The following is a 26,096-nucleotide window of genomic DNA, read 5'->3' as shown; positions in this document are numbered from 1 at the left end:
TTTCCCTAGCAACCAAATACAGTACCCTAGCAACAGAGTAAACAAAGCCTTATATCTCCGCATCAGAACATCGTAAAGACACGGGGTTTGGACCGTTTGACTCGTGATTCGGAGGGTAATCACTAGTGGATGCCATTTTTTCCCTAGCAACCAAATACAGTACCCTAGCAACAGAGTAAACAAAGCCTTATATCTCCGCATCAGAACATCGTAGAGACACGGGGTTTGGACCGTTTGACTCGTGACTCGGAGGGTAATCACTAGTGGATCCCATTTTTTTCCCTAGCAACCAAATACAGTACCCTAGCAACAGAGTAAACAAAGCCTTATATCTCCGCATCAGAACATCGTAGAGACACGGGGGTTGGACCGTTTGACTCATGACTCGGAGGGTAATCACTAGTGGATGCTATTTTTTTCCCTAGCAACCAAATACAGTACCCTAGCAACAGAGTAAACAAAACCTTATATCTCCGCATCAGAACATCGTAGAGACACGGGGGTTGGACCGTTTGACTCGTGACTCGGAGGGTAATCACTAGTGGATGCCATTTTTTTCCCTAGCAACCAAATACAGTACCCTAGCAACAGAGTAAACAAAGCCTTATATCTCCGCATCAGAACATCGTAAAGACACGGGGTTTGGACCGTTTGACTCGTGACTCGGAGTGTAATCACTAGTGGATGCCAATTTTCTCCCTAGCAACCAAATACAGTACCCTAGCAACAGAGTAAACAAAGCCTTATATCTTCGCATCAGAATATCGTAGAGACATGTGGGTTGAATTGTTTTACTTTTGGCTTGGAGTATAATCATATATTGTCCCCCGAAATTTGCCACGGCAAGCACCACTTCACATTTTCTTCAGGAAATGTACCTATCTAGTTATTATTATTCTTCTGGTACAAACTTTTTCTCACAGTAACTCCTCCTAGAGCTTTCAAGCTACACCCACAAAACTTTACAAAACTTTTAAGACTGGTACGTAGATTGTTGCTATGACTTTTCTAACTGATGGGACCTACCGAATTCCTAAACGGGGCGCTCAAACACCCCAAATTTTCCATTGACTTAACATTGCGACAAACTTTGACGGGTCATAGCTGCAAGCGAGAAATTTGTAGAAACTTGTGGGTTACCACATTTGAAGAGGCTGGCAGGCTCTGTAAGAACATACATCACAATGGGGTGTAAGCTGTACCCCTGGGGTGTAAGAGGCACCCAAATTTCCCCATTGACTTATAATGGGGCAGGAAACATGCCCATATAAGGGAATAAAAGTGTCCCAGATGGAATATCTTCACTTTAGAGTGTCGTAGAGACATGGGGGTTGGACCGTTTTACTTGTGGCTTGAAGGTTGATCATTATGGGATGCCATTTTTCTCCCTAGCAACCAAACTTAGTACCCTAGCAACGGAATAAACAAAGCCTTATATCTCCGCTTCAGAACATCATAGAGACACGGGGGTTGGACCGTTTTACTTGTGGCTTGAAGGTTGATTATTATGGGATGCCAATTTCCTCCCTAGCAACCAAACTTAGTACCCTAGCAACGGAATAAACAAAGCCTTATTTCTCCGCTTCAGAACATCTTAGAGACAAGGGGGTTGGACCGTTTTACTTGTGGCTTGAAAGTTGATCATTATGGGATGCCATTTTTCTCCCTAGCAACCAAACTTAGTACCCTAGCAACGGAATAAACAAAGCCTTATTTCTCCGCTTCAGAACATCTTAGAGACAAGGGGGTTGGACCGTTTTACTTGTGGCTTGAAGGTTGATTATTATGGGATGCCAATTTCCTCCCTAGCAACCAAACTTAGTACCCTAGCAACGGAATAAACAAAGCCTTATATCTCAGCATCAGAACATTGTAGAGACACTGGGGTTGGACCGTTTTACTTGTGGCTTTAAGTGTGATCATTATGGGATGCCAATTTTCTCCCTAGCAACCAAACTTAGTACCCTAGCAACGGAATAAACAAAGCCTTATATCTCCGCTTCAGAACATCATAGAGACACGGGGGTTGGACCGTTTCACTTGTGGCTTGAAGGTTGATCATTATGGGATGCCAATTTTCTCCCTAGCAACCAAACTTAGTACCCTAGCAACGGAATAAACAAAGCCTTATATCTCCGCTTCAGAACATCTTAGAGACACGGGGGTTTGACCGTTCTACTTGTGGCTTGAAGGTTGATCATTATGGGATGCCAATTTTCTCCCTAGCAACCAAACTTAGTACCCTAACAACGGAATAAACAAAGCCTATTATCTCCGCTTCAGAACATCTTAGAGACACGGGGGTTTGACCGTTCTACTTGTGGCTTGAAGGTTGATCATTATGGGATGCCAATTTTCTCCCTAGCAACCAAACTTAGTACCCTAGCAACGGAATAAACAAAGCCTTATATCTCTGCTTCAGAACATCATAGAGACACGGGGGTTGGACCGTTTTACTTGTGGCTTGAAGGTTGATCATTATGGGATGCCAATTTTCTCCCTAGCAACCAAACTTAGTACCCTAGCAACGGAATAAACAAAGCCTTATATCTCCGCTTCAGAACATCATAGAGACACGGGGGTTGGACCGTTTTACTTGTGGCTTGAAGGTTGATCATTATGGGATGCCAATTTTCTCCCTAGCAACCAAACTTAGTACCCTAGCAACGGAATAAACAAAGCCTTATATCTCCACTTCAGAACATCATAGAGACACGGGGGTTGGACCGTTTTACTTGTGGCTTGAAGGTTGATCATTATGGGATGCCAATTTTCTCCCTAGCAACCAAACTTAGTACCCTAGCAACGGAATAAACAAAGCCTTATATCTCCGCTTCAGAACATCATAGAGACATGGGGGTTGGACCGTTTTACTTGTGGCTTGAAGGTTGATCATTATGGGATGCCAATTTTCTCCCTAGCAACCAAACTTAGTACCCTAGCAACGGAATAAATGTTAGCTTCATTCTAGCTTCATGCTAATCATGTTAGCTTCATGCTAGCTTCATGCTAATCATGCTAGCATCATGCTAGCTTCATGATAATCATGTTAGCTTCATGTTAGCTTCATGCTAATCATGTTAGCTTCATGCTAGCTTCATACTGATCATGCTAACATCATGCTAGCTTCATGCTAATCATGCTAACTTCATGCTAATCATGCTAACAGCCAGATAGCCTACTAAAATAAACTTCTGTCAAACCATTTTAAATGTTCAGGCTACGCTTTTTCAAGCCAACATAAAGTTTGTCCTCAAACTTTAATATCTAGTTATTCTTTTTCTTCTGAGACTAAAATTTCTAACTCTAACTCGTCCTAGAGCTTTCAAGCTACAGCCATCAAACTTTGGACAGACTTTCGGTCTGATCTGACGAGGTGTGCTATATCTTTTCTAACTGATGGGACCTTCCGAATTCCTAAACGGGGCGCTGAAACACCCCAAAATTTCCATTGACTTAACATTGAGACAAACTTTGACGGGTCAAAGCTGCGAGTGAGAAACTTGTAGAAACTTGTGGCTTACCACATTTAAGGAGGCTGACAGGCTGTGTAAGAACATACCTCACAATGGGGTGTAAGCTGTACCCCTGGGGTGTAAGAGGCCCCCAAAATTTCCCATTGACTTATAATGGGGCAGGAAACATGCCCATAAAAGGGAATAAAAGCGTCCCAGATGGAATATCTTCACTTTAGAGTGTCTTAGAGACATGGGGGTGGGCTCATTTTACTCAAGCATCCAATCAATCTCTTAGGATCACCCCAGAGCTATTAAGCCACGCCCCTAGCAACAATTTTGGGTACCCTAGCAACATCTCCCATAGACTACCATTATAAAAAGCCCAGATGGATATCTTTGCACCAGAGTGTCATAGAGACATAGGGGTGGGCTCATTTTACTCAGGCATCCAATCAGTCTCTTAGGATTCTTATTGAGGTATTAAGCCACGCCCCTAGCAACAAAATATGAAGACCCTAGCAACATAATAAACAAAGCCTTATATCTCCGCATCAGAACATTGTAGAGACACGGGGGTTGGACCGTTTTACTTGTGGCTTGAAGGGTGATCATTATGGGATGCCAATTTTCTCCCTAGCAACCAAACTTAGTACCCTAGCAACGCAATAAATGTTAGCTTCATGCTAGCTTCCTGCTAATCATGCTAGCTTCATGCTAGCTTCATGCTAATCATGCTAACATCATGCTAGCTTCATGCTAATCATGCTAACTTCATGCTAGCTTCATGCTAATCATGCTAGCATCATGCTAGCTTCATGCTAATCATGCTAACATCATGCTAGCTTCATGCTAATCATGCTAACTTCATGCTAGCTTCATGCTAATCATGCTAACATCATGCTAGCTTCATGCTAATCATGCTAACTTCATGCTAGCTTCATGCTAATCATGCTAGCATCATGCTAGCTTCATGCTAATCATGCTAACATCATGCTAGCTTCATGCTAATCATGCTAACTTCATGCTAGCTTCATGCTAATCATGCTAACTTCATGCTAGCTTCATGCTAATCATGCTAACATCATGCTAGCTTCATGCTAATCATGTTAGCATCATGCTAGCTTCATGCTAATCATGCTAGCATCATGCTAGCTTCATGCTAATCATGCTAGCATCATGCTAGCATCATGCTAGCTTCATGCTAATCATGCTAGCATCATGCTAGCTTCATGCTAATCATGCTAGCATCATGCTAGCTTCATGCTAATCATGCTAACTTCATGCTAGCTTTATGCTAATCATGCTAACTTCATGCTAGCTTCATGCTAATCATGCTAACATCATGCTAGCTTCATGCTAATCATGTTAGCATCATGCTAGCTTCATGCTAATCATGCTAGCATCATGCTAGCTTCATGCTAATCATGCTAGCATCATGCTAGCATCATGCTAGCTTCATGCTAATCATGCTAGCATCATGCTAGCTTCATGCTAATCATGCTAGCATCATGCTAGCTTCATGCTAATCATGCTAGCACCATGCTAGCTTCATGCTAATCATGTTAGCATCATGCTAGATTCATGCTAATCATGTTAGCATCATGCTAGCTTCATGCTAATCATGCTAGCATCATGATGGCTTCATGGTAATCATGTTAGCATCATGCTAGCTTCATGCTAATTATGCTAGCATCATGCTAGCATCATACTAGCTTCATGCTAATCATGCTACCTTCATGCTAATCATGCTAGCATCATGCTAGCTTCATGCTAATCATGCTAGCATCATGCTAGCTTCATGCTAATCATGCTAGCTTCATGCTAATCATGCTAGCATCAAGCTAGCTTCATGCTAATCATGCTAGCATCATGCTAGCTTCATGCTAATCATGCTAACATCATGCTAGCTTCATGGTAAATCATGCTACCTTCATACTTAAACATACGAACAGCCAGATAGCCTACTAAACTAAACTTATGTCAAACCGTTTTAAACGTTCAGGCTACGCTTTCTCAAGCCAACATAAAGTTTGTCTTCAAACTTTACTATCTAGTTAGTGGTGCTTGCATTTATGCAAGGCATCACTATTACTATTCCAAAAATTATTATTATATTTTATTCTTACATCTGCACGTTTTTTCGGCACCTAACTCGTCCCGCAGGGTTTGTCGTAGACCCATGAAAGAGGGCTCAAATCGACCGGCTTATTGAGGAGAGGTGTGCTATGACTTTTATAAGCGATCGGGTGCAGGATTTCCGAAAGGGGGGCGAAAAACCACCCGAAAAATCCCATTGACTTAACATTGCGCCCAACTTTGACGAGTCATAGCTCCGCTCGAGGATTTTGTAGAAACATGTGGGTTACAACATTTGAAGTGGGTGGTAGACTCTGTAAGAACATACATCACATTGGGGTGTAAGTTGTACCCCTGGGGTGTAAGAGGCGCCCAAAAGTGCCCCAATGAAAAGTCAATGGGGGAAAATCCCATAGACTTAACATTGCAAAAACTTTGACGGGTCATAGGTCCGAGCCAGGATTTCATAGAAACATGTGGGTTACTAAATTTGAAGAGGGTGCTAGACTCTGTCAGGACGTCCCCCACAATGGGGTGTAAGGTTACCATAGCAACCATTTTGGGCACCCTAGCAACCTATACCATAGACTGCCATTATAAAATGCCCGGATGGATATCTTTGCACCACAGTGTCATAGAGACATGGGGGTGGGCTCATTTTACTCAGGCATCCAATCAGTCTCTCAGGATCCTTACAGACTTACTAAGCCACGCCCCTAGCAACCACTTTTGAGCACCCTAGCAACATAAAATACAAACAGTTATATCTCGGCATCAGAACATCGTAGAGACACGGGGGTTGGACCGTTTTACTTGTGACTAGGGGTGTAACAATTGGGCACATCATTGGCCACTCCCAAGCCACGCCCCTAGCAACCAAATTTGAGCACCCTAGCAACCGAATAAACAAAGCCTTATATCTCCGCATCAGAACATCGTAGAGACACGGGGTTTGGACCGTTTTACTTGTGACTCGGAGTGTAATCACTGGGCACATCATTGGCCACTCCCAAGCCACGCCCCTAGCAACCAAATACAGTACCCTAGCAACAGAGTAAACAAAGCCTTATATCTCCGCATCAGAACATCGTAGAGACACGGGGGTTGGACCGTTTTACTTGTGACTCGGAGTGTAATCACTGGGCACATAATTGGCCACTCCCAAGCCACGCCCCTAGCAACCAAATACAGTACCCTAGCAACAGAGTAAACAAAGCCTTATATCTCCGCATCAGAACATCGTAGAGACACGGGGGTTGGACCGTTTTACTTGTGACTCGGAGTGTAATCACTGGGCACATCATTGGCCACTCCCAAGCCACGCCCCTAGCAACCAAATACAGTACCCTAGCAACAGAGTAAACAAAGCCTTATATCTCCACATCAGAACATCGTAGAGACATGGGGGTTGGACCGTTTTACTTGTGACTCGGAGGGTAATCACTAGTGGATGCCATTTTTTTCCCTAGCAACCAAATACAGTACCCTAGCAACAGAGTAAACAAAGCCTTATATCTTCGCATCAGAACATCGTAGAGACACGGGGGTTGGATCGTTTGACTCGTGACTCGGAGGGTAATCACTAGTGGATGCCATTTTTTTCCTTAGCAACTAAATACAGTACCCTAGCAACAGAGTAAACAAAGCCTTATATCTCCGCATCAGAACATCGTAGAGACACGGGGGTTGGACCGTTTGACTCATGACTCAGAGGGTAATCACTAGTGGATGCCATTTTTTCCCTAGCAACCAAATACAGTACCCTAGCAACAGAGTAAACAAACCCTTATATCTCCGCATCAGAACATCGTAGAGACACGGGGTTTGGACCGTTTGACTCGTGACTCGGAGTGTAATCACTAGTGGATGCCAATTTTCTCCCTAGCAACCAAATACATTACCCTAGCAACAGAGTAAACAAAGCCTTTTATCTCCACATCAGAACATCGCAGAGACACGGGGGTTGGACCGTTTGACTCGTATCTCGGAGTGTAATCACTAGTGGATGCCAATTTTTTCCCTAGCAACCAAATACAGTACCCTAGCAACAGAGTAAACAAAGCCTTATATCTCCGCATCAGAACATCGTAGAGACACGGGGGTTGGACCATTTTACTTGTGACTCGGAGTGTAATCACTGGGCACATAATTGGCCACTCCCAAGCCACGCCCCTAGCAACCAAATACAGTACCCTAGCAACAGAGTAAACAAAGCCTTGTATCTCCGCATCAGAACATCGTAGAGACACGGGGGTTGGACCGTTTTACTTGTGACTCGGAGTGTAATCACTGGGCCCATCATTGGCCACTCCCAAGCCACGCCCCTAGCAACCAAATACAGTACCCTAGCAACAGAGTAAACAAAGCCTTATATCTCCGCATCAGAACATCGTAGAGACACGGGGGTTGGACCGTTTGACTCATGACTCGGAGGGTAATCACTAGTGGATGCAATTTTTTCCCTAGCAACCAAATACAGTACCCTAGCAACAGAGTAAACAAAGCCTTATATCTCCGCATCAGAACATTGTAGAGACACAGGGGTTGGACCGTTTGACTCGTGACTCGGAGGGTAATCACTAGTGGATGCCATTTTTTTCCCTAGCAACCAAATACAGTACCCTAGCAACAGAGTAAACAAAGCCTTATATCTCCGCATCAGAACATCGTAGAGACACGGGGTTTGGACCGTTTGACTCGTGACTCGGAGGGTAATCACTAGTGGATGCCATTTTTTCCCCTAGCAACCAAATACAGTACCCTAGCAACAGAGTAAACAAAGCCTTATATCTCCGCATCAGAACATCGTAGAGACACGGGGGTTGGACCGTTTGACTCATGACTCGGAGGGTAATCACTAGTGGATGCCATTTTTTCCCTAGCAACCAAATACAGTACCCTAGCAACAGAGTAAACAAACCCTTATATCTCCGCATCAGAACATCGTAGAGACACGGGGTTTGGACCGTTTGACTCGTGACTCGGAGTGTAATCACTTGTGGATGCCAATTTTCTCCCTAGCAACCAAATACATTACCCTAGCAACAGAGTAAACAAAGCCTTTTATCTCCACATCAAAACATCGCAGAGACACGGGGGTTGGACCGTTTGACTCATGACTCGGAGGGTAATCACTAGTGGATGCCATTTTTTCCCTAGCAACCAAATACAGTACCCTAGCAACAGAGTAAACAAACCCTTATATCTCCGCATCAGAATATCGTAGAGACACGGGGTTTGGACCGTTTGACTCGTGACTCGGAGTGTAATCACTAGTGGATGCCAATTTTCTCCCTAGCAACCAAATACATTACCCTACCAACAGAGTTAACAAAGCCTTTTATCTCCACATCAGAACATCGCAGAGACACGGGGGTTGGACCGTTTGACTCGTATCTCGGAGTTTAATCACTAGTGGATGCCAATTTTTTCCCTAGCAACCAAATACAGTACCCTAGCAACAGAGTAAACAAAGCCTTATATCTCCGCATCAGAACATCGTAGAGACACGGGGGTTTGACCGTTTGACTCGTGACTCGGAGTGTAATCACTAGTGGATGCCAATTTTCTCCCTAGCAACCAAATACAGTACCCTAGCAACCGAATAAACAAAGCCTTATATCTTCGCATCAGAATATCGTAGAGACATGTGGGTTGAATTTTTTTACTTTTGGCTTGGAGTATAATCATATATTGTCCCCCGAAATTTGCCACGGCAAGCACCACTTCACATTTTCTTCAGGAAATGTACCTATCTAGTTATTATTATTATTATTATTCTTCTTTTTCTGGACACTTTTTCGGCGCGTAACTCGTCCCGCACGCTTTGTCGTAGACCCATAAATTAGGGCTCAAATCGACCGGCTTATTGAGGAGAGGTGTGCTATGACTTTTATAAGCGATCGGGTGCAGGATTTCCGAAAGGGGGGCGAAAAACCACCCAAAAAATCCCATTGACTTAACATTGCGCCCAACTTTGACGAGTCATAGCTCCGCTCGAGGATTTTGTAGAAACATGTGGGTTACAACATTTGAAGAGGGTGGTAGGCTCTGTAAGAACATGGATCACTATGGGGTGTAAGTTGTACCCCTGGGGTGTAAGAGGTGCCCAAAAGTGCCCCAATGAAAAGTCAATGGGGCAAAATCCCATAGACTTACCATTGCAAAAATTTTGACGGGTCATAGGTACGAGCCAGGATTTCATAGAAACATGTGGGTTACTAAATTTGAAGAGGGTGCTAGACTCTGTCAGGACGTCCCCCACAATGGGGTGTAAGGTTACCATAGCAACCATTTTGGGCACCCTAGCAACCTATACCATAGACTGCCATTATAAAATGCCCGGATGGATATCTTTGCACCACAGTGTCATAGAGACATGGGGGTGGGCTCATTTTACTCAGGCATCCAATCAGTCTCTCAGGATCCTTACAGACTTACTAAGCCACGCCCCTAGCAACCACTTTTGAGCACCCTAGCAACATAAAATACAAACAGTTATATCTCGGCATCAGAACATCGTAGAGACACGGGGGTTGGACCGTTTTACTTGTGACTAGGGGTGTAACAATTGGGCACATCATTGGCCACTCCCAAGCCACGCCCCTAGCAACCAAATTTGAGCACCCTAGCAACCGAATAAACAAAGCCTTATATCTCCGCATCAGAACATCGTAGAGACACGGGGTTTGGACCGTTTTACTTGTGACTCGGAGTGTAATCACTGGGCACATCATGGGCCACTCCCAAGCCACGCCCCTAGCAACCAAATACAGTACCCTAGCAACAGAGTAAACAAAGCCTTATATCTCCGCATCAGAACATCGTAGAGACACGGGGGTTAGACCGTTTTACTTGTGACTCGGAGTGTAATCACTGGGCACATAATTGGCCACTCCCAAGCCACGCCCCTAGCAACCAAATACAGTACCCTAGCAACAGAGTAAACAAAGCCTCATATCTCCGCTTCAGAACATCGTAGAGACACGGGGGTTGGACCGTTTTACTTGTGACTAGGAGTGTAATCACTGGGCACATCATTGGCCACTCCCAAGCCACGCCCCTAGCAACCAAATACAGTACCCTAGCAACAGAGTAAACAAAGCCTTATATCTCCACATCAGAACATCGTAGAGACATGGGGGTTGGACCGTTTGACTCATGACTCGGAGGGTAATCACTAGTGGATGCCATTTTTTCCCCTAGCAACCAAATACAGTACCCTAGCAACAGAGTAAACAAAGCCTTATATCTCCGCATCAGAACATCGTAGAGACATGGGGGTTGGACCATTTTACTTTTGGCTTGGAGTATAATCATAAATTGTCCCCCGAAACTTGCCACGGCAAGCACCACTCACATTTTCTTCAGGAAATGTACCTATCTAGTTATTATTATTATTATTTTTATATCTGGACAAAATTTCGGCGCGTAACTCGTCCCGCACGGTTTATCGTAGACACATGAATGAGGGCTCAAATTGACCGGATTATTGAGGAGAGGTGTGCTATGACTTTTATAAGCGATCGGGTGCAGGATTTCCGAAAGGGGGGCGAAAAACCACCCCAAAAATCCCATTGACTTAACATTGGACCGAACTTTGACGGGTCATAGCTCCGCTCGAGGATTTTGTAGAAACATGTGGGTTCTAACATTTGAAGAGGGTGGTACACTCTGTAAGAACATACATCACATTGGGGTGTTAGTTGTACCCCTGGGGTGTAAGAGGCACCCGAAATTTCCCATTGACTTATAATGGGGCAGGAAACATGCCCATATAAGGGAATAAAAAAGATCCAGATGGAATATCTTCGCTTTACAATGTCGTAGAGACATGGGGGTGGGCTCATTTTACTCAGACATCCAATCAATTTATCAGGATAGTCCCAGAGCTATTAAGCCACGCCCCTAGCAACCACTTTTAAGCACCCTAGCAACATAAAATTCAAACAGTTATATCTAGGCATCAGAACATCGTAGAATAACAGGGGTTGGATCGTTTTACTCGTGACTCGGAGGATAATCACTGGCCACATCATTGGCCACTCCCAAGCCACGCCCCTAGCAACCAAATGTGAGCACCCTAGCAACAGAGTAAACAAAGCCTTATATCTTCGCATCAGAACATCGTAGAAACACGGGGGTTGGACCGTTTTACTTGTGACTCGGAGTGTAGCAACTGGTCACATCATTGGCCACTCCCAAACCCCGCCCCTAGCAACCAAATACAGTACCCTAGCAACAGAGTAAACAAAGCCTTATATCTTCGCATCAGAACATCGTAGAAACACGGGGGTTGGACCGTTTTACTTGTGACTCGGAGTGTAGCAACTGGTCACATCATTGGCCACCCCCAAACCCCGCCCCTAGCAACCAAATACAGTACCCTAGCAACAGAGTAAACAAAGCCTTGTATCTCAACATCAGAACATCGTAGAGACACGGGGTTTGGACCGTTTGACTCGTGACTCAGAGTGTAATCACTATGGGATGCAATTTTTTTCCCTAGCAACCAAATACAGTACCCTAGCAACAGAGTAAACAAAGCCTTATATCTCCGCATCAGAACATCGTAGAGACACGAGGGTTGGACCGTTTGACTCGTGACTCAGAGTGTAATCACTATGGGATGCCAATTTTTTCCCTAGCAACCAAATACGGTACCCTAGCAACAGAGTAAACAAAGCCTAATATCTTCGCATCAGAACATTGTAGAGACACGGGAGTTGGATTGTTTTACTTTTGGCTTGGAGTATAATCATATATGTTCCCCAGAATTTTGCCACGGCAAGCACCACTCACATTTTCTTCAGGAAATGTACCTATCTAGTTAGTGGTGCTTGCATTTATGCAAGGCATCACTATTATTATTGCTCATACTTATTATTATTATTATTATTATTATATCTTATTATTCTTATGTCTGCACACTTTTTCGGCGCGTAACTCGTCCCACACGGTTTGTCGTAGACCCATAAATTAGGGCTCAAATCGACCGGCTTATTGAGGAGAGGTGTGCTATGACTTTTATAAGCGATCGGGTGCAGGATTTCCGAAAGGGGGGCGAAAAACCACCCAAAAAATCCCATTGACTTAACATTGCGCCCAACTTTGACGAGTCATAGCTCCGCTCGAGGATTTTGTAGAAACATGTGGGTTACAACATTTGAAGAGGGTGGTAGGCTCTGTAAGAACATGGATCACAATGGGGTGTAAGTTGTACCCCTGGGGTGTAAGAGGTGCCCAAAGTGCCCCAATGAAAAGTCAATGGGGCAAAATCCCATAGACTTACCATTGCAAAAATTTTGACGGGTCATAGGTCCGAGCCAGGATTTCATAGAAACATGTGGGTTACTAAATTTGAAGAGGGTGCTAGACTCTGTCAGGACGTCCCCCACAATGGGGTGTAAGGTTACCATAGCAACCATTTTGGGCACCCTAGCAACCTATACCATAGACTGCCATTATAAAATGCCCGGATGGATATCTTTGCACCACAGTGTCATAGAGACATGGGGGTGGGCTCATTTTACTCAGGCATCCAATCAGTCTCTCAGGATCCTTACAGACTTACTAAGCCACGCCCCTAGCAACCAAATTTGAGCACCCTAGCAACCGAATAAACAAAGCCTTATATCTCCGCATCAGAACATCGTAGAGACACGGGGGTTGGACCATTTTACTTGTGACTCGGAGTGTAATCACTGGGCACATCATTGGCCACTCCAAAGCCACGCCCCTAGCAACCAAATACAGTACCCTAGCAACAGAGTAAACAAAGCCTTATATCTCCGCATCAGAACATCGTAGAGACACGGGGGTTGGACCGTTTTACTTGTGACTCGGAGTGTAATCACTGGGCACATAATTGGCCACTCCCAAGCCACGCCCCTAGCAACCAAATACAGTACCCTAGCAACAGAGTAAACAAAGCCTTATATCTCCACATCAGAACATCGTAGAGACATGGGGGTTGGACCGTTTGACTCATGACTCGGACGGTAATCACTAGTGGATGCCATTTTTTTCCCTAGCAACCAAATACAGTACCCTAGCAACAGAGTAAACAAAGCCTTATATCTCCGCATCAGAACATCGTAGAGACATGGGGTTTGGACCGTTTGACTCGTGACTCGGAGGGTAATCACTAGTGGATGCCATTTTTTTCCCTAGCAACCAAATACAGTACCCTAGCAACAGAGTAAACAAAGCCTTATATCTCCGCATCAGAACATCGTAGAGACATGGGGGTTGGACCGTTTGACTCATGACTCGGAGGGTAATCACTAGTGGATGCAATTTTTTCCCTAGCAACCAAATACAGTACCCTAGCAACAGAGTAAACAAAGCCTTATATCTCCGCATCAGAACATCGTAGAGACACGGGGGTTGGACCGTTTGACTCGTGACTCGGAGGGTAATCACTAGTGGATGCCATTTTTTTCCCTAGCAACCAAATACAGTACCCTAGCAACAGAGTAAACAAAGCCTTATAACTCCGCATCAGAACATCGTAGAGACACGGGGGTTGGACCGTTTGACTCGTGACTCGGAGAGTAATCACTAGTGGATGCCATTTTTTTCCCTAGCAACCAAATACAGTACCCTAGCAACAGAGTAAACAAAGCCTTATATCTCCGCATCAGAACATCGTAGAGACACGGGGGTTGGATCGTTTGACTCGTGACTCGGAGGGTAATCACTAGTGGATGCCATTTTTTTCCTTAGCAACCAAATACAGTACCTTAGCAACAGAGTAAACAAACCCTTATATCTCCGCATCAGAACATCGTAGAGACACAGGGTTTGGACCGTTTGACTCGTGACTCGGAGTGTAATCACTAGTGGATGCCAATTTTCTCCCTAGCAACCAAATACATTACCCTAGCAACAGAGTAAACAAAGCCTTTTATCTCCACATCAGAACATCGCAGAGACACGGGGGTTGGACCGTTTGACTCGTATCTCGGAGTGTAATCACTAGTGGATGCCAATTTTTTCCCTAGCAACCAAATACAGTACCCTAGCAACAGAGTAAACAAAGCCTTATATCTCCGCATCAGAACATCGTAGAGACACGGGGGTTTGACCGTTTGACTCGTGACTCGGAGTGTAATCACTAGTGGATGCCAATTTTCTCCCTAGCAACCAAATACAGTACCCTAGCAACCGAATAAACAAAGCCTTATATCTTCGCATCAGAATATCGTAGAGACATGTGGGTTGTATTGTTTTACTTTTGGCTTGGAGTATAATCATATATTGTCCCCCGAAATTTGCCACGGCAAGCACCACTTCACATTTTCTTCAGGAAATGTACCTATCTAGTTATTATTATTATTCTTTTTCTTCTGAGACTAAAATTTCTAACTCTAACTCGTCCTAGAGCTTTCAAGCTACAGCCATCAAACTTTGGACAGACTTTCGGTCTGATCTGACGAGGTGTGCTATATCTTTTCTAACTGATGGGACCTTCCGAATTCCTAAACGGGGCGCTGAAACACCCCAAAATTTCCATTGACTTAACATTGAGACAAACTTTGACGGGTCAAAGCTGCGAGTGAGAAACTTGTAGAAACTTGTGGCTTACCACATTTAAGGAGGCTGACAGGCTGTGTAAGAACATACCTCACAATGGGGTGTAAGCTGTACCCCTGGGGTGTAAGAGGCCCCCAAATTTTCCCATTGACTTATAATGGGGCAGGAAATATGCCCATAAAAGGGAAAAAAAGCGTCCCAGATGGAATATCTTCACTTTAGAGTGTCTTAGAGACATGGGGGTGGGCTCATTTTACTCAAGCATCCAATCAGTCTCTTAGGATCACCCCAGAGATATTAAGCCACGCCCCTAGCAACAATTTTGGGTACCCTAGCAACATCTCCCATAGACTACCATTATAAAAAGCCCAGATGGATATCTTTGCACCAGAGTGTCATAGAGACATAGGGGTGGGCTCATTTTACTCAGGCATCCAATCAGTCTCTTAGGATTCTTATTGAGGTATTAAGCCACGCCCCTAGCAACAAAATATGAAGACCCTAGCAACATAATAAACAAAGCCTTATATCTCTGGATCTGAACATCGTAGAGACACAGGGGTTGGACCGTTTTACTTGTGGCTTGAAGTGTAATCATTATGGGATGCCAATTTTTTCCCTAGCAACCAAACTTAGTACCCTAGCAACGGAATAAACAAAGCCTTATATCTCCGCTTCAGAACATCATAGAGACACGGGGGTTGGACCGTTTTACTTGTGGCTTGAAGGGTGATCATTATGGGATGCCAATTTTCTCCCTAGCAACCAAACTTAGTACCCTAGCAACGGAATAAACAAAGCCTTATATCTCCGCATCAGAACATTGTAGAGACACGGGGGTTGGACCGTTTAACTTGTGGCTTGAAGGGTGATCATTATGGGATGCCAATTTTCTCCCTAGCAACCAAACTTAGTACCCTAGCAACGCAATAAATGTTAGCTTTATGCTAGCTTCTTGCTAATCATGCTAGCTTCATGCTAGCTTCATGCTAATCATGCTAACATCATGCTAGCTTCATGCTAATCATGCTAACTTCATGCTAGCTTCATGCTAATCATGCTAACTTCATGCTAGCTTCATGCTAATCATGCTAACATCATGCTAGCTTCATGCTAATCATGCTAGCATCATGCTAGCTTCATGCTAATCATGCTAGCTTCATGCTAACTTCATGCTAATCATGCTAGCTTCATGCTAACTTCATGCTAATCATGCTAGCTTCATGCTAGCTTCATGCTAATCATGCTAGCATCATGCTAGCTTCATGCTAATCATGCTAGCATCATGCTAGCTTCATGCTAATCATGCTAGCATCATGCTAGCTTCATGCTAATCATGTTAGCATCAAGCTAGCTTCATGCTAATCATGCTAGCATCATGCTAACTTCATGCTAATCATGCTAGCATCATGCTAGCTTCATGCAAATCATGCTAGCATCATGCTAGCTTCATGCTAATCATGCTAGCATCATGCTAGCTTCATGCTAATCATGCTAGCATCATGCTAGCTTCATGCTAATCATGCTAACATCATGCTAGCATCATACTAGCTTCATGCTAATCATGCTAGCTTCATGCTAATCATGCTAGCATCATGCTAGCTTCATGCTAATCATGCTAGCATCATGCTAGCTTCATGCTAATCATGCTAGCATCATGCTAGCTTCATGCTTATCATGCTAGCTTCATGCTAATCATGTTAGCATCAAGCTAGCTTCATTCTAATCATGCTAGCATCATGCTAGCTTCATGCTAATCATGCTAACATCATGCTAGCTTCATGGTAAATCATGCTACCTTCATACTTAAACATACTAACAGCCAGATAGCCTACTAAACTAAACTTATGTCAAACCGTTTTAAACGTTCAGGCTACGCTTTCTCAAGCCAACATAAAGTTTGTCTTCAAACTTTACTATCTAGTTATATTTTATTCTTACATCCGGACACTTTTTTCGGCGATTAACTCGTCCCGCACGCTTTGTTGTAGACCCATGAAAGAGGGCTCAAATCGACCGGATTATTGAGGAGAGGTGTGCTATGACTTTTATAAGGGATCGGGTGCAGGATTTCCGAAAGGGGGGCGTAAAACCACCCCAAAAATCCCATTGACTTAACATTGGGCCCAACTTTGATGGGTCATAGCTCCGCTCGTGGATTTTGTAGAAACATGTGGGTTACAACATTTGAAGAGGGTGGTAGGCTCTGTAAAAACATGGATCACAATGGGGTGTAAGTTGTACCCCTGGGGTGTAAGAGGTGCCCAAAAGTGTCCCAATGAAAAGTCAATGGGGCAAAATCCCATAGACTTACCATTGCAAAAATTTTGACGGGTCATAGGTCCGAGCCAGGATTTCATAGAAACATGTGGGTTACTAAATTTGAAAAGGGTGCTAGACTCTGTCAGGACGTACCCCACAATGGGGTGTAAGGTTACCATAGCAACCATTTTGGGCACCCTAGCAACCTATACCATTGACTGCCATTATAAAATGCCTAGATGGATATCTTCGCACCACAGTGTCATAGAGACATGGGGGTGGGCTCATTTTACTCAGGCATCCAATCAGTCTCTCAGGATCCTTACAGACTTACTAAGCCACGCCCCTAGCAACCACTTTTGAGCACCCTAGCAACATAAAATACAAACAGTTATATCTCGGCATCAGAACATCGTAGAGACACGGGGGTTGGACCGTTTTACTTGTGACTCGGAGTGTTATGACTGGGCACATCATTGGCCACTCCCAAGCCACGCCCCTAGCAACCAAATACAGTACCCTAGCAACAGAGTAAACAAAGCCTTATATCTCCGCATCAGAACATCGTAGAGACACGGGGTTTGGACCGTTTGACTCGTGACTCGGAGGGTAATCACTAGTGGATCCCATTTTTTCCCTAGCAACCAAATACAGTACCCTAGCAACAGAGTAAACAAAGCCTTATATCTCCGCATCAGAACATCGTAGAGACACGGGGGATGGACCGTTTGATTCGTGGCTCAGAGTGTAATTACTATGGGATGCCATTTTTTCCCTAGCAACCAAATACAGTACCCTAGCAACAGAGTAAACAAAGCCTTATATTTCAGCATCAGAACATCGTAGAGACACGGGGGTTGGACCGTTTGATTCGTGACTCAGAGTGTAATCATTATGGGATGCCAATTTTTTTCCCTAGCAACCAAATACAGTACCCTAGCAACAGAGTAAACAAAGCCTTATATCTCAGCATCAGAACATCGTAGAGACACGGGGGTTGGACCGTTTGACTCGTGACTAAGAGTGTAATCATTATGGGATGCCAATTTTTTCCCTAGCAACCAAATACAGTACCCTAGCAACAGAGTAAACAAAGCCTTATATCTCAGCATCAGAACATCGTAGAGACACGGGGGTTGGACCGTTTGACTCGTGACTCAGAGTGTAATCACTATGGGATGCCAATTTTTTCCCTAGCAACCAAATACAGTACCCTAGCAACAGAGTAAACAAAGCCTAATATCTTCGCATCAGAACATCGTAGAGACACAGGAGTTGGATCGTTTTACTTTTGGCTTGGAGTATAATCATATATGTTCCCCAGAATTTTGCCACGGCAAGCACCACTCACATTTTCTTCAGGAAATGTACCTATCTAGTTATTATTATTATGTTGGCTTTGAAAAAGCCAACATACTGTTATTGCTTTTAAACTTATTAGTGGTGCTTGCATTTATGCAAGGCATCACTATTACTATTCCTCAGGGATATTATTATGTTGGCTTGACAAAGCCAACATACTGTTATTGTATCTAAGCTTATTATTATTATTATTATTATTATTATTATTAGTGGTGCTTGCATTTATGCAAGGCATCACTATTATTATTGCTCATACTTATTATTATTATTAGTGGTGCTTGCATTTATGCAAGGCATCACTATTACTATTGCTCATACTTATTATTAGTGGTGCTTGCATTTATGCAAAGCATCACTATTACTATCTTGCATACTTATTATTATTATTATTATTATTAGTGGTGCTTGCATTTATGCAAAGCATCACTATTACTATTCCTCAAAGATATTATTATTATTATTATTCTTTTTCTGGACACTTTTTCGGCGCGTAACTCGTCCCGCACGCTTTGTCGTAGACCCATAAATTAGGGCTCAAATCGACCGGATTATTGAGGAGAGGTGTGCTATGACTTTTATAAGCGATCGGGTGCATGATTTCCGAAAGGGGCGCGAAAAACCTCCCGAAAACGTCCCATTGACTTTACATTGCGCCCAACTTTGACGAGTCATAGCTCCGCTCGAGGATTTTGTAGAAACATGTGGGTTACAACATTTGAAGAGGGTGGTAGGCTCTGTAAGAACATGGATCACAATGGGGTGTAAGTTGTACCCCTGGGGTGTAAGAGGTGCCCAAAAGTGCCCCAATGAAAAGTCAATGGGGCAAAATCCCATAGACTTACCATTGCAAAAATTTTGACGGGTCATAGGTCCGAGCCAGGATTTCATAGAAACATGTGGGTTACTAAATTTGAAGAGGGTGCTAGACTCTGTCAGGACGTCCCCCACAATGGGGTGTAAGGTTACCATAGCAACCATTTTGGGCACCCTAGCAACCTATACCATAGACTGCCATTATAAAATGCCGGGATGGATATCTTTGCACCACAGTGTCATACAGACATGGGGGTGGGCTCATTTTACTCAGGCATCCAATCAGTCTCTCAGGATCCTTACAGACTTACTAAGCCACGCCCCTAGCAACCACTTTTGAGCACCCTAGCAACATAAAATACAAACAGTTATATCTCGGCATCAGAACATCGTAGAGACACGGGGGTTGGACCGTTTTACTTGTGACTAGGGGTGTAACAATTGGGCACATCATTGGCCACTCCCAAGCCACGCCCCTAGCAACCAAATTTGAGCACCCTAGCAACCGAATAAACAAAGCCTTATATCTCCGCATCAGAACATCGTAGAGACACGGGGTTCGGACCGTTTTACTTGTGACTCGGAGTGTAATCACTGGGCACATCATTGGCCACTCCCAAGCCACGCCCCTAGCAACCAAATACAGTACCCTAGCAACAGAGTAAACAAAGCCTTATATCTCCGCATCAGAACATCGTAGAGACACGGGGGTTGGACCGTTTTACTTGTGACTCGGAGTGTAATCACTGGGCACATCATTGGCCACTCCCAAGCCACGCCCCTAGCAACCAAATACAGTACCCTAGCAACAGAGTTAACAAAGCCTTATATCTCCGCATCAGAACATCGTAGAGACACGGGGGCTGGACCGTTTTACTTGTGACTCGGAGTGTAATCACTGGGCACATCATTGGCCACTCCCAAGCCACGCCCCTAGCAACCAAATACAGTACCCTAGCAACAGAGTAAACAAAGCCTTATATCTCCGCATCAGAACATCGTAGAGACACGGGGGTTGGACCGTTTTACTTGTGACTTGGAATGTAATCACTGGGCACATCATTGGCCACTCCCAAGCCACGCCCCTAGCAACCAAATACAGTACCCTAGCAACAGAGTAAACAAAGCCTTATATCTCCGCATCAGAACATCGTAGAGACACGGGGGCTGGACCGTTTTACTTGTGACTCGGAGTGTAATCACTGGGCACATCATTGGCCACTCCCAAGCCACGCCCCTAGCAACCAAATACAGTACCCTAGCAACAGAGTAAACAAAGCCTTATATCTCCGCATCAGAACATCGTAGAGACACGGGGGTTGGACCGTTTTACTTGTGACTCGGAGGGTAATCACTAGTGGATGCAATTTTTTTCCCTAGCAACCAAATACAGTACCCTAGCAACAGAGTAAACAAAGCCTTATATCTCCGCATCAGAACATCGTAGAGACACGGGGGTTGGACCGTTTGACTCGTGACTCGGAGGGTAATCACTAGTGGATGCCATTTTTTTCCCTAGCAACCAAATACAGTACCCTAGCAACAGAGTAAACAAAGCCTTATATCTCCGCATCAGAACATCGTAGAGACACGGGGTTTGGACCGTTTGACTCGTGACTCGGAGGGTAATCACTAGTGGATGTCATTTTTTTCCCTAGCAACCAAATACAGTACCCTAGCAACAGAGTAAACAAAGCCTTATATCTCCGCATCAGAACATCGTAGAGACACGGGGGTTGGATCGTTTGACTCGTGACTCGGAGGGTAATCACTAGTGGATGCCATTTTTTTCCTTAGCAACCAAATACAGTACCCTAGCAACAGAGTAAACAAAGCCTTATATCTCCGCATCAGAACATCGTAGAGACACGGGGTTTGGACCGTTTGACTCGTGACTCGGAGTGTAATCACTAGTGGATGACAATTTTCTCCCTAGCAACCAAATACATTACCCTAGCAACAGAGTAAACAAAGCCTTTTATCTCCACATCAGAACATCGCAGAGACACGGGGGTTGGACCGTTTGACTCGTATCTCGGAGTGTAATCACTAGTGGACGCCAATTTTTTCCCTAGCAACCAAATACAGTACCCTAGCAACAGAGTAAACAAAGCCTTATATCTCCGCATCAGAACATCGTAGAGACACGGGGGTTGGATCGTTTGACTCGTGACTCGGAGGGTAATCACTAGTGGATGCCATTTTTTTCCTTAGCAACCAAATACAGTACCCTAGCAACAGAGTAAACAAAGCCTTATATCTCCGCATCAGAACATCGTAGAGACACGGGGTTTGGACCGTTTGACTCGTGACTCGGAGGGTAATCACTAGTGGATGTCATTTTTTTCCCTAGCAACCAAATACAGTACCCTAGCAACAGAGTAAACAAAGCCTTATATCTCCGCATCAGAACATCGTAGAGACACGGGGGTTGGATCGTTTGACTCGTGACTCGGAGGGTAATCACTAGTGGATGCCATTTTTTTCCTTAGCAACCAAATACAGTACCCTAGCAACAGAGTAAACAAAGCCTTATATCTCCGCATCAGAACATCGTAGAGACACGGGGTTTGGACCGTTTGACTCGTGACTCGGAGTGTAATCACTAGTGGATGACAATTTTCTCCCTAGCAACCAAATACATTACCCTAGCAACAGAGTAAACAAAGCCTTTTATCTCCACATCAGAACATCGCAGAGACACGGGGGTTGGACCGTTTGACTCGTATCTCGGAGTGTAATCACTAGTGGACGCCAATTTTTTCCCTAGCAACCAAATACAGTACCCTAGCAACAGAGTAAACAAAGCCTTATATCTCCGCATCAGAACATCGTAGAGACACGGGGGTTTGACCGTTTGACTCGTGACTCGGAGTGTAATCACTAGTGGATGCCAATTTTCTCCCTAGCAACCAAATACAGTACCCTAGCAACCGAATAAACAAAGCCTTATATCTTCACATCAGAATAACGTAGAGACATGTGGGTTGAATTGTTTTACTTTTGGCTTGGAGTATAATCATGTATTGTCCCCCGAAATTTGCCACGGCAAGCACCACTTCACATTTTCTTCAGGAAATGTACCTATCTAGTTATTATTATTCTTTTTCTGGAAACTTTTTCGGCGCGTAACTCGTCCCGCACGCTTTGTCGTAGACCCATAAATTAGGGCTCAAATCGACCGGCTTATTGAGGAGAGGTGTGCTATGACTTTTATAAGCGATCGGGTGCAGGATTTCCGAAAGGGGGGCGAAAAACCACCCAAAAAATCCCATTGACTTAACATTGCGCCCAACTTTGACGAGTCATAGCTCCGCTCGAGGATTTTGTAGAAACATGTGGGTTACAACATTTGAAGAGGGTGGTAGGCTCTGTAAGAACATGGATCACAATGGGGTGTAAGCTGTACCCCTGGGGTGTAAGAGGTGCCCAAAAGTGCCCCAATGAAAAGTCAATGGGGCAAAATCCCATAGACTTACAATTGCAAAAATTTTGAAGGGTCATAGGTCCGAGCCAGGATTTCATAGAAACATGTGGGTTACTAAATTTGAAGAGGGTGCTAGACTCTCTGTCAGGACGTCCCCCACAATGGGGTGTAAGGTTACCATAGCAACCATTTTGGGCACCCTAGCAACCTATACCATAGACTGCCATTATAAAATGCCCAGATGGATATCTTTGCACCACAGTGTCATAGAGACATGGGGGTGGGCTCATTTTACTCAGGCATCCAATCAGTCTCTCAGGATCCTTATTGAGATATTAAACCACGCCCCTAGCAACCACTTTTTAGCACCCTAGCAACATAAAATTTAAACAGTTATATCTCGGTGTTCTAGATGTATGTGTGTGAGATGCTGATGTGTTAACACTTGTCTTCAACCTCGATCAGAAGGTTATTGTATGATGCAATAATAGATTTTCCACGACATCTATAGCTCAAAGTGCCTTATTTATTCTAGCAAAATCCACTTGAATCATGTTCAGTCATTTACATTCTTTTCTGTGTGGTTTCTGAAATACAACAAATAATAGATGCATTTAACATAAATTTACAAGTAATATACTAAAGTATACATTTAGACATTGCATGCATTTAAGGAAACAAACCGTCAAATGAAACATATGTAGAACTGGGTGAAATATTCACAGATGGCCGCTAGACGGCGCTATTACCTCAGCAATAACCCAAATACCATCTAACACAGATTATTGCGATACATCCAATTAAACGGTATAACTAAATAACGTCTATATGCTTAAATGCTAAAATACTAATTTAGAAACAAAACATACAAAGGATTGAATATTATGCTATTCATTGTCGATTGGAACAATAAGCTAACTTGAAACAGTTATGCTTGTCATTACACATGACCGTAGATTAGTACACATATAAACGTGATGCACAATTCTTAATGCACGTAAAAACAATAATATAGTGTATCTCAAACATAAAGAAATATAACTTACAGTCTCAAGGACGCACACATCAAAACAAACAATAAACTGCCTCGTCCATAGCGACCGAACTATTCAGAACATGTCCGAACTTGTCTGGGCAGGTCCATAACTCCGCCCACATATTACGTCACCAATAAACTAGCAGGGTATTTTATACAGCCGCCCCCTAATTTGTACAACAAATTAGAATAAAGTAAAATCACACCTGCTGCTAAAGGTTATATACCACTAATCATTTGGTAACTCTGGGAGGACAATGAGTTTGGAAACAGGGCGACTGTAAATGCGGTCCCCAATAGTTACTTCTGCCACTCTAACTGTTCCATCACTGCTGGGAAAAACTTGAGTTATTTTACCAACAGGCCAGTGGGCTCGAGGCAACTGAGAGTCCATAACCATAACTACTTCTCCCACGGATAGGTTGGGTGTAGACTGTCTCCATTTAGGACGATGTTGTAGGGTTGGCAAGTAGTTCTGAATGAACTGTTTCCAAAACTGGTCAGCAATCACTTGGCTATGTCGCCATTGTCTCTTGCTCAGTAAATCTCTTGGACCATAAACCACTTGAGGCAGAGATGCGTCCCGCCGCCCCATGAGCAACAGATTTGGAGTGACCGGGTCAGTGTCCGATATCTCCGATGATACATAACCAAGTGGTTTAGAATTAAGCATTCCCTCTACTTCTACTAGAACAGTAGAAAGAACTTCCTCTGATACAACCTGATCCTTAAGTATCACTCGGAGACAGAACTTAATAGAGCGTATTTCTCGCTCCCAGACCCCTCCAAAGTGAGGTGCATGTGGAGGATTAAACTGGAAAGAGATACTCTGTTCGTTTAGTTTTTCTTTGAGTGTTGGTTCAAGGGCAGAGAAGGTAGACTGGAGTTTTCGGTTGCCACCTCTGAAATTTGTTCCTTGATCAGATAGTAATTCGAAGGGCTTCCCACATCGGGCAATGAATCGACGTAACGCCATGAGAAAGGAGTCTGTATCCATACTGTGTAGCAGGTCTACGTGGATACATCTTGTGGTGAGGCACTTGAAAATAATACCCCAACGCTTTTCATGTCTTCTGCCTATTTTTACCGTAAATGGTCCAAAGCAATCAACTCCTGTTGACCAGAAAGGTGGCTGATAAAGGCGGAGACGAGCTACAGGGAGATCAGCCATTTTGGGGTTGGCTGGATTACTACGCCATTTCCTACATTCTTTGCACTGTCGTTGATACTTTTTTATGGCCTGCCTGCCTCTCAGTATCCAATAAGTTCTTCTCATTTCGGCAAAGACACGTTCAGGTCCAGGATGAAAGAGCCGATTATCATAATCCTGTATTAGGAGTTTAGTGATGGGGTGTTCAGGTGCGAGCACAATGGGGTGCAAAGCATCAATCTCTAGTTTTTCTGCTCTACGTAGACGACCACCTACTCGAATCAATCCTATTGTTTGGTCATATTCAGGTGACAAAGTGTTTAATCTGCTGTTGGAACTTATTACCTTCCCATTTTGTAGTGCATGGACTTCATTAGGGAAACAGTCCTGCTGGGCCTGTTTCAGGAGGAGGTTTTCAGTGTCAATACGTTGCGTGGCAGACATTGAGGGTGCGGCCGCCCCATGCACAGACTGATAAGTAGCTTGCACCAAATCTGCCCATGTAGTGAACTGGTCTGGGGCTGGTAGAGATGATGACGTAGCAGCAACATGAGCACAGAAGAATGATTTTCTTAACTCCTCACCCGTTGAGGATAAGTTGGGCTGTATTGGCCAGTTTTCTCGTGATTGCTGTAGAAAGTGAGGGCCCTGATTCCATTGACATGCTTGAGAGAGATCATAAAGAGACTTGCCTCTTGTAATGTCATCTGCAGGGTTTAGCTTTGAATCTACATATTTCCAACTGTCTGAACTTGTCAATTCTTGTATCTCGGCAATCCGTGTGCCAACAAATACTTTGTAATGACAGGATTCCGATTTAATCCAAGTGAGAACTGTGGTAGAGTCTGTCCATAGAACAGTGTTTTGTATTGGTATGGAAATCTCAGTTAGGAGGAGTTTGGCGAGCTGGGGGCGAGTAAGGGCAGCGCACAGTTCTAGTCGTGGTATTGATAACTGCCTCTTAGGGGCCACACG

Source organism: Paramisgurnus dabryanus, chromosome 7 (assembly GCF_030506205.2).
Source record: "Paramisgurnus dabryanus chromosome 7, PD_genome_1.1, whole genome shotgun sequence".
Classification (NCBI taxonomy): Eukaryota; Metazoa; Chordata; class Actinopteri; order Cypriniformes; family Cobitidae; genus Paramisgurnus; species Paramisgurnus dabryanus.
Note: the sequence above shows the minus strand (reverse complement) of the source record.